Source organism: Capricornis sumatraensis, chromosome X (genome assembly GCF_032405125.1).
Source record: "Capricornis sumatraensis isolate serow.1 chromosome X, serow.2, whole genome shotgun sequence".
Taxonomy (NCBI): Eukaryota; Metazoa; Chordata; class Mammalia; order Artiodactyla; family Bovidae; genus Capricornis; species Capricornis sumatraensis.
In genome coordinates, this window is record NC_091092.1 from 4,711,126 (window position 1) to 4,724,304 (window position 13,179).

The 13,179-nt window shown below is 39.0% G+C and overlaps 1 protein-coding gene across 1 annotated transcript in view; it reads left to right on the forward strand.

Moving 5' to 3' along the window:
• DIAPH2 (diaphanous related formin 2) overlaps positions 1-13,179 on the forward strand; it is a 980,877-nt gene that overhangs the window by 742,835 nt on the left and 224,863 nt on the right. The window lies entirely within an intron of this gene.

Below are 13,179 nucleotides of genomic sequence, written 5' to 3' on the forward strand. Positions count from 1 at the left end.
ATTACAGAAGGACTCTTCTTCAAACATGCACCTGATCTTTCTACCTTCGCGAAGTCTTGTTATCTTCAAAAACCCTTTGAAGGGAATAAAAATTGCAGCTTCTTTTATTTGCAGGAGTTGCTGCATTTTGAAAGAAGAAAAATAGTCATAAGTTTTATGGGATAAAATTTAGTCATATTATATTTGTTAAATATATCATAGTGTTGTATTTTACCTTTATAGTCCTGAAGCATTAATACTCACAGTATGCAGAAAGTAACATTGAGATTTCATTGTAGTAGCCAGGGAGGCCTTACACAGAAGTTCACATTCAAAGAAGTCAAATCTAAAACACATTTATTATTGGAAAGTTTTATACAAGAAATAAAATCTGGTGTGTCTGTAAATTCCCTAAATCCCTTAGTAAATTATTTGTCCAACATGTTAAGCCTAATGGCAAAATCCCTCTATACCAATAAATAAGGCAGCTTAAGCAGAAGATTCATGATGAAGCCAGAAAACTTCTCTATAAATAATGGTATAGTATCCAGGGAAGAAGAAGGTAAAGGAGAGGGCAGTAGAACATTAGCATAGTAAGACAAGGATATCCCCATCAGTAAAGAAGCAATGATATTTGACCAAATCTAGGTCATGATCACAGAGAAGGCAATGGCACCCCACTCCAGGACTCTTGTCTGGAAAATCCCATGGATGGAGGAGCCTGGTAGGCTGAGTCCATGGGGTCGCAAAGAGTCAGACACTTACTGAGCGACTTCACTTTCATTTTTCACTTACATACATTGGAGAAGGAAGTGGCAACCCACTCCAGTGTTCTTGCCTGGAGAATCCCAGGGACGGCGGAGCCTGGTGGGCTGCCGTCTATGGGGTCGCACAGAGTCGGACACAACTGAAGCGACTTAGCAGCAGCAGCAGCAGCAGGTCATGACCAAGGATATAATCCCAAGTGAGATGGGTTTTACATTGTGGAATGTAGCTGCAGTGCTCATACACAGATGGAATGGCTTGCTTCCCAGAACACAATCACCACCATATAACAATGTCCTTATTATTTCTAGTTTTGAAAAGAGGATCTTAAAGCAGAATACCCTGATTCAAACCCAGTTGTGAAGTGATCCACACTCTAACATTGTTTTCAGGTATTTTCACAAATCAACTCTTTCTGGCTATAGCAACCCCAGATTTAAGGGGTTGAATAGCAAGATATTCATGTTATTTTTCCTGTTCTATGAACTAAGGACTCAGACATACATACTTCTAAAGCCAAAATATCCTAGAATAGAAACTGAGGGTAGCTCAAATGGTAAAGAATCTGCCTGCAATGCAGGAGACACAGATTCAATCCATGGGTTGGGAAGACCCCCTGGAGAAGGGAATGCAACCCACTCCAGTATTCTTGCCTGGAGAATTCCATGGACAGACCATGGGATCGCAAAGAGTCGGACATGACTGAGCGTTTAACACACAGAAACTGAGGAATTCCCTGTGGGTTTTTCTCGTAGCCTAGGCTCCTGGCATTTTTTCCAGACCCTTTTAGCAGCTACCTAGCTATTCTTTCAAGTAGGTTATTAGAGAAAGCAGGTTCATAACTTGACTTGGTTCCACTGCTTTGCCATTCTTACTGTAAAATTCTTTATATTTTTCAAACAGAGCTTCTCTTCTTAGAGTTCAATCACTGGCCCTGTTATTTTGCTTCTGGTAATTTGGAAGATATCAGATACGCTTTGTCCTTTAAACAAATATCTACTTGATGTCTATGGATCCAGTTATATCCCTTAATCCCATCTTTTCTGAGTTTAGTCATCCATATTTTGTTCATGGTTTGGCATTTCCTTTATTTAAAAAAAAAATATTTTATGTTATTTGGCTGCACCGGGTCTCAGGTGGGGTACATGGGATCTTTAGTTGCAGCGCGTGGGATCTAGTTCACCAACCAGGGATTGAACCCAGGCCCCCTGCATTGGGAGTGCAGAGTCTTAGCCACTGGACCAGCATGGAAGTCCCCCCCTTACTCTTCACCACAGTTTACCTCAGATTTTTATACATCCTTTTATATATCCCTCAACAGAGGATCCGAACTTCCCTGGTGGCTCAGATGGTAAAGCGTCTGTCTACAATGCAGGAGACCCGAGTTTGATCCCTGGGTCGGGAAGATCCGCTGGAGAAGGAAATGGCAATCCATTCCAGTGCTCTTGCCTGGAAAATCCCATGAACAGAAGAGCCTGGTAGGCTACAGTCCATGGGGTCGCAAAGAGTCAGACACGACTGAGCGACTTCACTTACTTAACAGAGCATCCACATTTGTGAGGTCTTTTACATTAATTGGGAAGATCCATTTAGGGGAAATATGTAAAAATATTTCTCTTTTGCAACCTTTGCAAAAACACATGGGCAGATGAACATGTTGCCAGTGCCCCTCCCCTCCTCCATGTAGGTGAGGAGTCCTGACGCTCTTGCTTCATTTAGCTTCATGGTAAATCTGCCCTTGCCCTTAGAGTTGTTTGCCTGTAAATTAAGCACAACTATTTAAAAAAGGCCGAACTGTCAAAAGAGAAAAACCCAAGTCAGAATATTGTTATTACATGTGCTAAACTAGTATTTACACCAAATTACTCATCACTGTCTTCATTAATTAAAAATACTTACTACATGCTGCCTTTTATTAGATGCTCTATTCAGATTATACTTGAACGCTTATCTGAATATATTATACCTGAAGCTGACAAACCAACATAGCACCTGCCCTTTCAGAAGCTGTTCAACTAAGCCAGGACTGAAGCAACATGCAGAAAGGAAATATTTGGATAACTGAATGCATGCTAATACTTAACATACACTAACATCATATAAAGTTTCCCTGGTGGCTCAGACAGTAAAGAATCCACCTGCAATGTGGAAGACCTGGGTTCAATCTCTGGGTTGGGAAGATCCCATGGAGAAGGGCATGGCCACCTACTCCAGTATTCTGGCCTGGAGCATCCCATGGACAGGGGAACTTGGCGGGCTACAGTCCATGGGGTCGTAAAGAGTTGGATATGACTGAGCAACTAAGCACAGCACAACGTCATATATGGTAAAGAGGAGCATATCTTGACATGATGGTTACAGAAGCAGTCCTTGGGGTCTCCAGTTTTATCCAAGGGCATGGAAGTGTTAAATTCACTGCAGGGCCACCTTGACCTCTAGGGGACGTCTTGCCATGCTTTTCTGTGCCCTATCAGCTTTCCTTGTTTATTTGTGTTGCTTGGCTCCCACTCTTTGTTTAATGTTGTATATATGTACATTTCTCTACATATAAAAATTATCCTGATTGTTCAGACATCGATAAAGGGAAAGGTGCTTCCCCATAATTACTGGAAGGACATCTCGCTGTTAATATCTTGGAAGGTAAGACAGCAACTCATCAATCACTTTTTACTTAGAAGAGCACAGAGTTCTGACTGGCAATCAAGATGGCTTTGTGAAAAGTAAATTGAGCAAAGCCATATTCATTTACTTCTGTGAAAGAGTCTGTGCTTTGTTAGTCTAAGAGAGTACATTTTTATTCACAAAGAATTTGGTTCCCTCCCCTGGTGATGGACAGGGAATCCTGGTGTGCTGCAGTCCATGGGGTCGCAGAGAGTCAGATAGGACTGAGTGATTGAACTGAACATGTGACTTTTATTCACAATGATTTTTAAAAAAGTAGGATCTACTCTCTAGACTCTAGAATGCTATTTCAATGGACAATCTAAGAGATCGGCTTAAAGAATTCTAACACTCTAGTCTTTCTTTAAATGACCCCTAAGTGTCAGGAGCACAAGTTCAGTTCAGTTCAGTCACTCACCCTGCCTTCAGTCTTTCTCAGCATCAGAATCTTTTCCAAAGAGTCAGTTCTTCCCATCAGGTGGCCAAAGTACTGGAGTTTCAGCTTCAGCATCAGTCCTTCCAATGAATATTCAGGACTGATTTTCTTTAGGATTGACTGGTTGGATCTCCTTGCAGTCCAAGGGACTCTTAAGAGTCTTCTCCAACACCACAGTTCAAAAGCATCAGTTCTTCAGCACTAAGCTTTCTTTATAGTCCAACTCTCATATCCATACATGACCACTGGAGAAACCATAGCTTTGACTAGATGGGTCTTTGTTGTCAAAGTATTGTCTCTGCTTTCTAATCTGCTATCTAGGTTGGTCATAGCTTTTCTTCCAAGGAGCAAGCATCTTTTAATTTCATGTCTGCAGTCACCATCTGCAGGAGCACAAGAACCTTGTGTAAAATACTTTTGCTAATTCTCCTACATGGTAGTTACTCAAGGTATGTTTCCTGCTTCTCAGAGAAGACGGAAGTCACTGGATGCAAATATGGCTCCTTTTGTCTTACCTTTCTACTTCCTGGGCCTTTTCTTCCTTTCCCTGTCTTTCACATCACCCAAAGGACAGAAAAATTGTCAGTGGCAATATGTCCTGAGGATTTTTTAACACTTTATTAGAATTTATTTACATATAAAAATTTAATAGGTATATGCAAATTATATATATATATATGAGTATTTTTGGATATGTGTCTTCCCTCGGAAGTAGGTTCACTGAGGAACTAGTCAAATGTAAAATAATTAAGGGCATCAAGCAGATAGCATAGATACAGGAACATGTACACATTCACTAGAAAGATTTTTGATTCTTCACATATGATTTTTATCATGAATCAGTGGTATATGAGGAGGGACTATTTTTTAAACTCAAATCAGAAGTGTGTAGAGTTTAAGGACTTTTACCACCGTTGTTATCTTAATCAAAAGATAATAACATTTCCCAAAATATTTTGGAAATGCCTATTTTAGGTTTTTCCTAAGGGTTATGTAGCACGTGCTTTAGATCTTTTCAGGGGTACTAAATCTTTGCAATTTGAGGGTGGATTTGATTTTTAAAAACAGCCTAAAGTGATATTGAGCCAAGTTTTATTAATAAGAAGTATGATCGAACAGGGTAACCAAGTCTCTGGTCAAAAATATTGTGAATCTAAATTAATGAGACTGATTTTATTTGATTCAGAGGTCAATTCTGAAAGAGGAGTTTCAATCACAGTATAATAGCCCTCACCAAAATAAGTCTGTGGCTTCCCAAGGTGGCCATTTGAAGGATGGGGTTCCTGGTTTAAATAGATATATTGGAACCAATCTTGTAAATTTACAGTTGCACCTTATAATGCTACAAAACAAATGCTATGATAAGTTGAGAGAATTAGAGGATGACAACTGGGAATATCCTTACTGTAGATACTGGTTAACCCATCTTTTAGGGTATATTTTCCTAGCTTTGTTTATTTTGGGGAGTGCGGGGCATACATATGAGAACAAAGAAACCTAATAATGTCCAACAAGTAGAGAAAACCCAGAGCAAAACCTAAACATTAGTAAATCCATAGAAAAAACTCTCTGAGAGTTGTTATTTTAGAAAATGATATTGAGCGACTTAATTTGGAGTCTGGACTAATTTTCTTAAAGACCTCTCTGACCCCATCCTTCCTCCTAACATTTACCCTACAAACTCGGAAATTCACTCCACACATTTGAGAATCAGCTTTACTTTTGTGGGACTCATTGGGCACCAAAGTGGTTCCTAGGGACATGTTATACTGTTATAACATTATAACGTGTCTAAGGAAACACATTATACTGTTTTATGTGTTTATACATGTAAAGACTTAAGGAAGATATTGACCAGGTTTCTATTTCTCAGCAGATGATAGACAAGCTATGGGCTTGAGAAACTGATAGCTTTTAGTTAGACATAGGGAAGTGTTTCCTTTTCAAAGTGATTAACTATCAGCATTGGTTCCTGTGGGAGGTCATGGAACCCTACTCACAGGCAGAAGACTGCAGCGAGCACTGGGGGGTCTTTCCTGTTCTGAGTGTATATTTCTCCTTGTCAACATAATTTAATGTTCTTATTGAAGTCTCCGAGGTGCTTTTCAACCCACCCAAATTTGTCTCATTGAAAACCTTATTGATTGTGCTGCTGCTTCTATCGTCTAAGATGGTGACTAATAAGGCAGTAAACTCAGCTCACAGAGCTGAAACATGCCACTTGTTTTGCCATGTCCCCCCGCCCAACCCTCCTCGAGATGTTTTCCCATTTATCAATAACTTGAGAATTTCATTTTGTTCCTTTGATTCAAAATAGAATTTTTTTTTTAAAAATTACAGATTAACTTCCTGTAGGCACTCAAAGTGCTTCATAGAGTTTAATCAAGTCGAGGTCCATAGAGGCATGTCAAACTCAATTGTTTTTCTTTCCCAGATGGAGAGAGGGATATTCCAATAGCTATGAAGAAAAATATGTCTGCAGAAACCTGCAGCATTTGAAAACCTCTACCATGCTCCAGATTGTAGATTAACTTCTAACTAATCAGAGTTCAGCATTCTAATGGACTGTGACGAGAGAGGCAGTTTTTCCTCCAACTTCAGATCCCATGGTTTTTGCAGTTGTAAGGCAAATTTTAAAAGAAGGCCTTGGGGATTATAGCCAGCCTTCATTACAAAGCATGACCACTTTGTAACCAACTGCAAGTTTAATATCCAAGGAGATTTGCACATAACAGTCTTCTTTTTTTTCCTTCTTCCCTTTTTGAATAATTTACCTTTGAGATTCTCTTCACGACCACACTGGTGTGCAAAGATCTGTTTGTCTGTCAAATCTCCTGATATGTACAGTGTGTGAAAGATGCATTAATTTTTTATTTGTTTCTTAAGGAGGCTGAACAGAAAGCTGGTTGTGCTGAATACAAGAGAGGGCTGGAATTCACTTACCTGTCTTCCTCTCCTGCAACAGATCAGATTCTTCTATGAGTCTCCCCTCTGCCAAAAGGGAGTTAGTTATACAAATAAACTCAAGAAAGTTTTCATCTAAACCTTCCACCCGAACCTGAGACAGTTTAGTCTGAAACCAAAAGATCACTGGCAAAGCTATGTGTTACAAATGTGTGTGGACCATGCAGGGAAAACAAAGATCTCCTTTCCAAAATGAAAACAGATTTTTTCCTTGTAACCTTGGAGGTTCTGTGCAAACACTAATCTCTACACAAGTGAATTTTCACTGCAGTGTGTGGTGCTATTTCCACGTGACAAATGTCATGGATTTCAGGCCTTGGAAACACTACACACTGGCATTTTAAAGAAAATAAATACAGAAGTCAGTGAACCATAACCTTTAGATGATCTGGAGAGCCAACCATTTGAAGGTGGGCGATGTTCCCGGCCACTCAGATTTTCCACAAGAAAGAAATATGAGAAGTGTAGGGAATTACGTGTAGAGATGTTTTGGGGAATTTCATGTTTTGAGAATTCCCAGGCAGAAAAGTATTATTATGTAAACTGACGAACTCCAGCTTCCAGTTCTTAGAAAATGTGAAGCATATCGAAAGTTTAACTAGGTTTGACCTTTTATGTAAGGAAACTACAGTGATGGGGGGTGGAGCTAGGAAGTTCATTAGTGGATTATTTTATGTAAGATGATAAGGGAAATCCTCACTGATTAGGAGACATTTACACTTTGCAACCCCATGGACGTAGCCCACCAGGTTCCTCTGTCCATGGGATTTCCCAGGCAAGAATACTGAAGCAGTTTGCCATTCCCTTCTCCAGGGGATCTTCATGACCCAGGGATCGAACCTGGGTCTCTTGCATCTCCTGCATTGGCAGGCGGGTTCTTTACCAGCTGAGACACCGGGGAAGCCCTTTTGGTAGCTCTGTGTGAGAGCAGAAAGAACACGAGTGTAAAGTCTCTGAGGGAAATTCAGCAGTGAGGATAGAACTGAATGACCCAGGACAAGTAGGAGAGGACCAGATCATGTAGGCTGTTGGAAGGGCTGGTTTTTCTTCAGCTCTGAGTAGGAGTAGATGCCTTCTCTGACAAAGAGACCAAGAGGAAGGAGGAGGAAGGAAGGAGGCAGAAAGACACAACTTTAGGGGAAGGTGAAAATTAAGTGTGGGAGAGGTCAGTCTAAGCTAGTAAGGAGGTGGAGAAAGAACAATCCGGTCTATAGGAAGGAAAGAACATAGCATCTCTCCAGAATCTAAGAGGGTAGAAAGTATCTATTTTGTCTGATTTGGTTATTTGGCCTGCACTTCTGTGATTCATACCTTATTTACAAAGGTTAATAAGCACGACTTGAATCTCTGTCTAACTACAGTATCAATACATTTGTTCCGTGTCTATTACAGAGACACCTAAGTACTCGAGCAAGCTAATCAAGGTTTCAATTACCCCAGTGAGAAAGAAAGACTTCTCAGTTACAATCATAGTTGATTGGTTGATGAAGTATTCATGAGATCTTGCATAAGAGGAATTTTATAGGTCATTTGTACTGTAATAAGTGGAAATATCTGGGAAGAAAAAAAAAAAAGTTTAGCAGTATTACAGTGCTGACAGAGTCTTCAGAGGTACTGACTCTCAGAGTATGGTGGCTGCAGCTGAAAATTCTGTGCCCTGAGCATTTGTCACGACTCCTTCAATCCAATATGCCCTCTAAACACAGTGAAACTAGAGAAAAGGAATATCTAAAGCTCTTTGATGTTAATTAAAGAGTAAGATTCCTTCTTTTCTTTAACGGAAAGCCTTAATTTGTGCCCAAATCATTGTACTATCTTATATAGGGGTTTTTTTTGCTAATCATCTGGTGGTTCAATTCTTTGTTCAGAGGCTGAAAAGCTCATCTCTCACATTGTGTAACCTGATATCATCATTCTCAAATGGGAGTGAGAAAGATCTGGAAGAGTAGATGAGTCCAGATTTACTGTGACCTTTGGTATTCTTTCGGATTTTCACCCAGTTATCCTAACAAATAGGGACCTCAGCCCAAGTTCCACATCGGTAGTGGTAACATATATTGGGATCTGAGTTTCCCAGCAACTCTTATCCTTGATTACAGGCAAGTGCAGCAAACTGCAGAAATGTCTAGGAGCCAGAACAGTTCAAGCAGAGTGTGTTAGGTGTCTATCTATATGTAACAGAGTGTTGGAAAGGAAAGAGAATTTTGTTAAAGAAAATTATTTTGGAAGATGATAATGAGGCATCATACATAGAATTGCCTTTCCTTTGCATTGTCATGCTCAGCACATCTCTGGGACAGGGAAAGGACATTGCTTCTATAACCCTAGTTCACTGGTCTGGACAACCTTTTCATCTCTACCTATCTTGCCTCCAGTTATGCCTGAAATTAAATGAGAACCCCACCAACAAGCAAAAAGATTATATCATCATATCTTCTCTTTGAAATCATCCAGTAGATGGTTTTCCAGCAAGACTTTGTTATTCTTATTGTTTAGTCGCTAAATCGTGTCCGACTCTTAGCCCACCAGGCTCCTCTGTGCATGGGATTTTCCAGGCAAGAATACTGGAGTGGGTAGACATTTCCTTATCCATCTTCCCCACCCAGGGATTGAACCCATGTCTCTAGTGTCTCCTACATGGCAGGCAGATTCTTTACCACTGAGCCACCAACTAGCAACCTCCTATTGGTCACTTGAGGAGAGTTTTGCAAAGCCTGGGGTAGAGGACTGAGTGTACGCTAATTCTGCTTTAAGCAGAACAAATGAATACGACATTCTGAGATAAATACAAAAGAAATAAAACTTCTTATTTCCAGGTCAAATGGCCTTGGAGTATGTGCTTTATTTTCTCAGGGAGATGACAGAACTAACTCCAGATGTTAAAAAACAATAACAGGAAAAAAAAAAAAATCTACTGCCTTTCCCCAGGAAACTTCATCTCTCTGTTTTTGCCATAGTCTCATAAGGTGTGTTGAACTCTAAATAAGATGATATGTAAATTTCATTGTTAGACTACATAGCAAAATATTCTGTGATGTTTTGTTTCTTAGATCTATTAAGTACAGTATATTAACACCATTTCCCCCCAAAATTATTGTTTATTCTATCTGTATCTTTTTATTCATGAATTGAGAAGGCAAGTCCTGTCCGTATAAAATTTTGGGCTCTGAGAAAGAGTGTATGTTTTGTTTCTTCATAGTTTTACTGGATGTTGCAAGATTTCTGTATCAAAAGGAAACCTCCCCGTCCACAGTGCACGTGTGCACATGTTCGCAAGCCTCTGGGCTAGGGTTTTGAAAGGCAGTACAGATCCTGAACTGGTATTGCCCAACTGTGGAATTATATAATAATAATAACCACCCCATTTACCGCATACTTCTTTAATGTGCCAAGCACTGTGCTTAATGGCTTCAGATGCAATATCTCAAAAATTCACAGACCAACACTGTGAAGTACAGGTATTTCGTATTTCAGCAAAGCAGGCTTAGCACAGTTAAGTAGGTGGGCCAAGGAGATAAAGCATGATGGTTGCTAGACAGCTAGGATTTAAGCCAGATTTCTTAGCTCCTAAAGGCCATCCTGTGTTCACAAGGGTATGCTGCTCTACTCAGAATGTTTAGATTATGGGTCTTGACTTGAGAGGAACAAAATATAATAGGCCTCTTTCCCATCATTTTTACTCTGGGCATAAAATTCCTGGGTCAGGAAATTTGAGAAATCTTATCAACAAGATGCATTATAAAATGGATCCTTAGAATCATCATACTTGTCTAAGAAACAGAAATTTACAGTATCCAGGTCAGCAATTCTTTGATTTGAATTTTAAGTGTCCTGTGTTATTTTAAAAGAGATTAAAAGAAATAATTTCAAATTCTGAAATGGTAGTATAAGACAGAAAGAAGGTAAAAGAAAAAAAAGCTCCAACAGCACAGTTTGAATTAAAGCGAAAAAGGATCAGATGCTAGGACAGTTCAAGATAAAAAATGTGGAGAGAATTCACCTATTTCACTGAGTTTTCATCAAACAATTATCTCTCGCTGATTCACCTTTAGTGTATTAAAAGATTTTCAATATAATGTATACCAGGTTTCTTTATATTGTTGCCAAATGATTTGACTCAGTATCATTTGTGAATCCTTCTGACATCCCTGATGAATGAAGAAACACTCAGTGGCGTGATCACAGTGTGCCTCTGGCAACAGCATTGCCAATTTTTTCACCAGGACATTTTCAATACATTCTTTTAAGGTTGTGTGACTCTCTTCTAATACAGCTTCCAATACTGAAAATGAATCACAATCTTGCCAAGGATATTCTCACAGATACCCAGGATAATTCAAAACTCAAAGGAGAAAAAAATAAATTTCTAGTTTTTTTTTTTTTTTTTTTCCCCATGAGTGCCAAGTTATAGTGACATATATATATGGATTTTTAAAATTACTTTTAAGGGACTTCCCTGGTGGTCTAGCTGTTAAGACTATGTGCTTCTATTTCTGGGGACACAGGTTTGATCCCTGGTGGGGGAACTAAGATCCTGCATGCTGTGCGGTGGGACCAAAATAAATAAATAAATAATGTTACCTTCAATGCCAGTGCTATGGTACAGTTGAAAATCATGTTCCGTATGCTTAGGAGGGTAGATGGTATCAAGATGCTACATTTCTAGTCAAGGATCACATCCTCGTGTCTTCCCAAAAAGAGAGAGGGGATTGTGCAAATTAAGCTATTGAAAAGGTCATGTGTGCTTACCATTTACTTTCAGATGTTTCTTTCACATATAATAATGACTGCCATCATGTAGTGAGTATTCCTCTGTACCAGGCATCGTCTTCAGTTTTATATAAACATTATTTCCCTTAATCTGTTGTAATTTGAGTGTAGTACTAACTGGTGCTAGTGGTAAAGAACCCGCCTGCCAATGCAAAAAGATGTAAGAGACGCAGGTTCGAATCCCTGGGTCAGGAAGATCCCCTGGAGGAGGGCATGGCAATGCACTCCAGTATTCATGCCTGGAGAATCCCATGGACAGAAGAACCTGGCAGTCTAGTGTCCACTGGGTCGCAAAGAGTTGGACATGACTGAAGTGACTTAGCATCTCCGTTCTACAGATGTGTAAATTAAAGCTCAGAGAAATGAAGTAACTAACTTGTTCAAGGTCACACAGCTCTTAGGATAAGTGATGGGAACTTGGATATGAAAACAGGTTAAAGCGACTTCAAGATCCATTTTTCTTGCTAATTGCTCTATTTCTCCGTCCCTCAAGTATACTTTGACTTTCAGTGAGATCACAGTGCTTGCAGAGTGCCTCTGAAGTCAGCACTGGGATGAAAAGCCCTTGAATGCAATGGAAGTAAGGAATAGGTTTTGGTGGGCAGTGGTTTTCATTTTTAAATATCACGAGATTGGAAGATGCTCAGTTTGTGTAGACCTAACATGAAAGAGGCTGGCATCTGAGCCCCTTGGAATTTTCTAAACCAGTTTCATCCATTTCTTAAAGTTTACTTGGAATATATGAGAAGTCTTATCATTTACATGAGGTTTGGCTTTTGTTGTAGTTGTTGTTTAACATATGACATTTTTAGTCTGTAGGTCTCATTTGTTAATTATGCCCAACAAGGAAATAAGATTTGTAATTTATTCTTATCTTTCAGTGAGGCAATATAGACTTTAAATTAGTGAGAGATTTAAAATGAGGTTGGTGAATACAAAAATTTTACAATCAATCTTGGAGACATTTTTTGTTGCATTTTACTCCTGTGCTTTTTCCTGACTCTTGAAAAATAGATATGCCAGTAAAACTGTTTTGTTTTGTTTTTTTTTTTCTGTAAGCATTTCTTATCTTGGTGAGGTTACTAGCAAAACACTTTCTCAATTAGCATCCTCTTAACAGAACACAGTTCTTCACATTGACAGAATCTAATCAGTTGGCATTCCCAACCCTAAGAAATAATGACTGATACCTACTCGAGAATCTTGTTGAAGTAGACAAGTTAGCATTTAAAATGTTTAGTGAGGCTCAACAGATATAAAGTGTTGTTAATCACAGTCAGTTACTTAAAGGTTTTTTTAAAAATTCCAATCTCAAATTTGCTCCTGTTGCTTTTATTCTTTTAATTATTTGGATTTTGTTTTATAAGAATTAGGATGAAAAAAATACATCCCATCCCTCAAAAGAGTTCTCTCATCAGTCTTCATATTTTTTGGAGAGTTAACCAAAATTTCAAAATTTTTGAAATTTCTTATCTTTCTCTCTAGTAAAATTAAAGATTGCTGGTATGAAACCATAGTTAAGATTTCCCTTTCTCATTGTAAATTTATTTCCTATGTAGAGATCATTAAATAGGCATGTGTTTCCCATCTCTAATTTCCTAAAG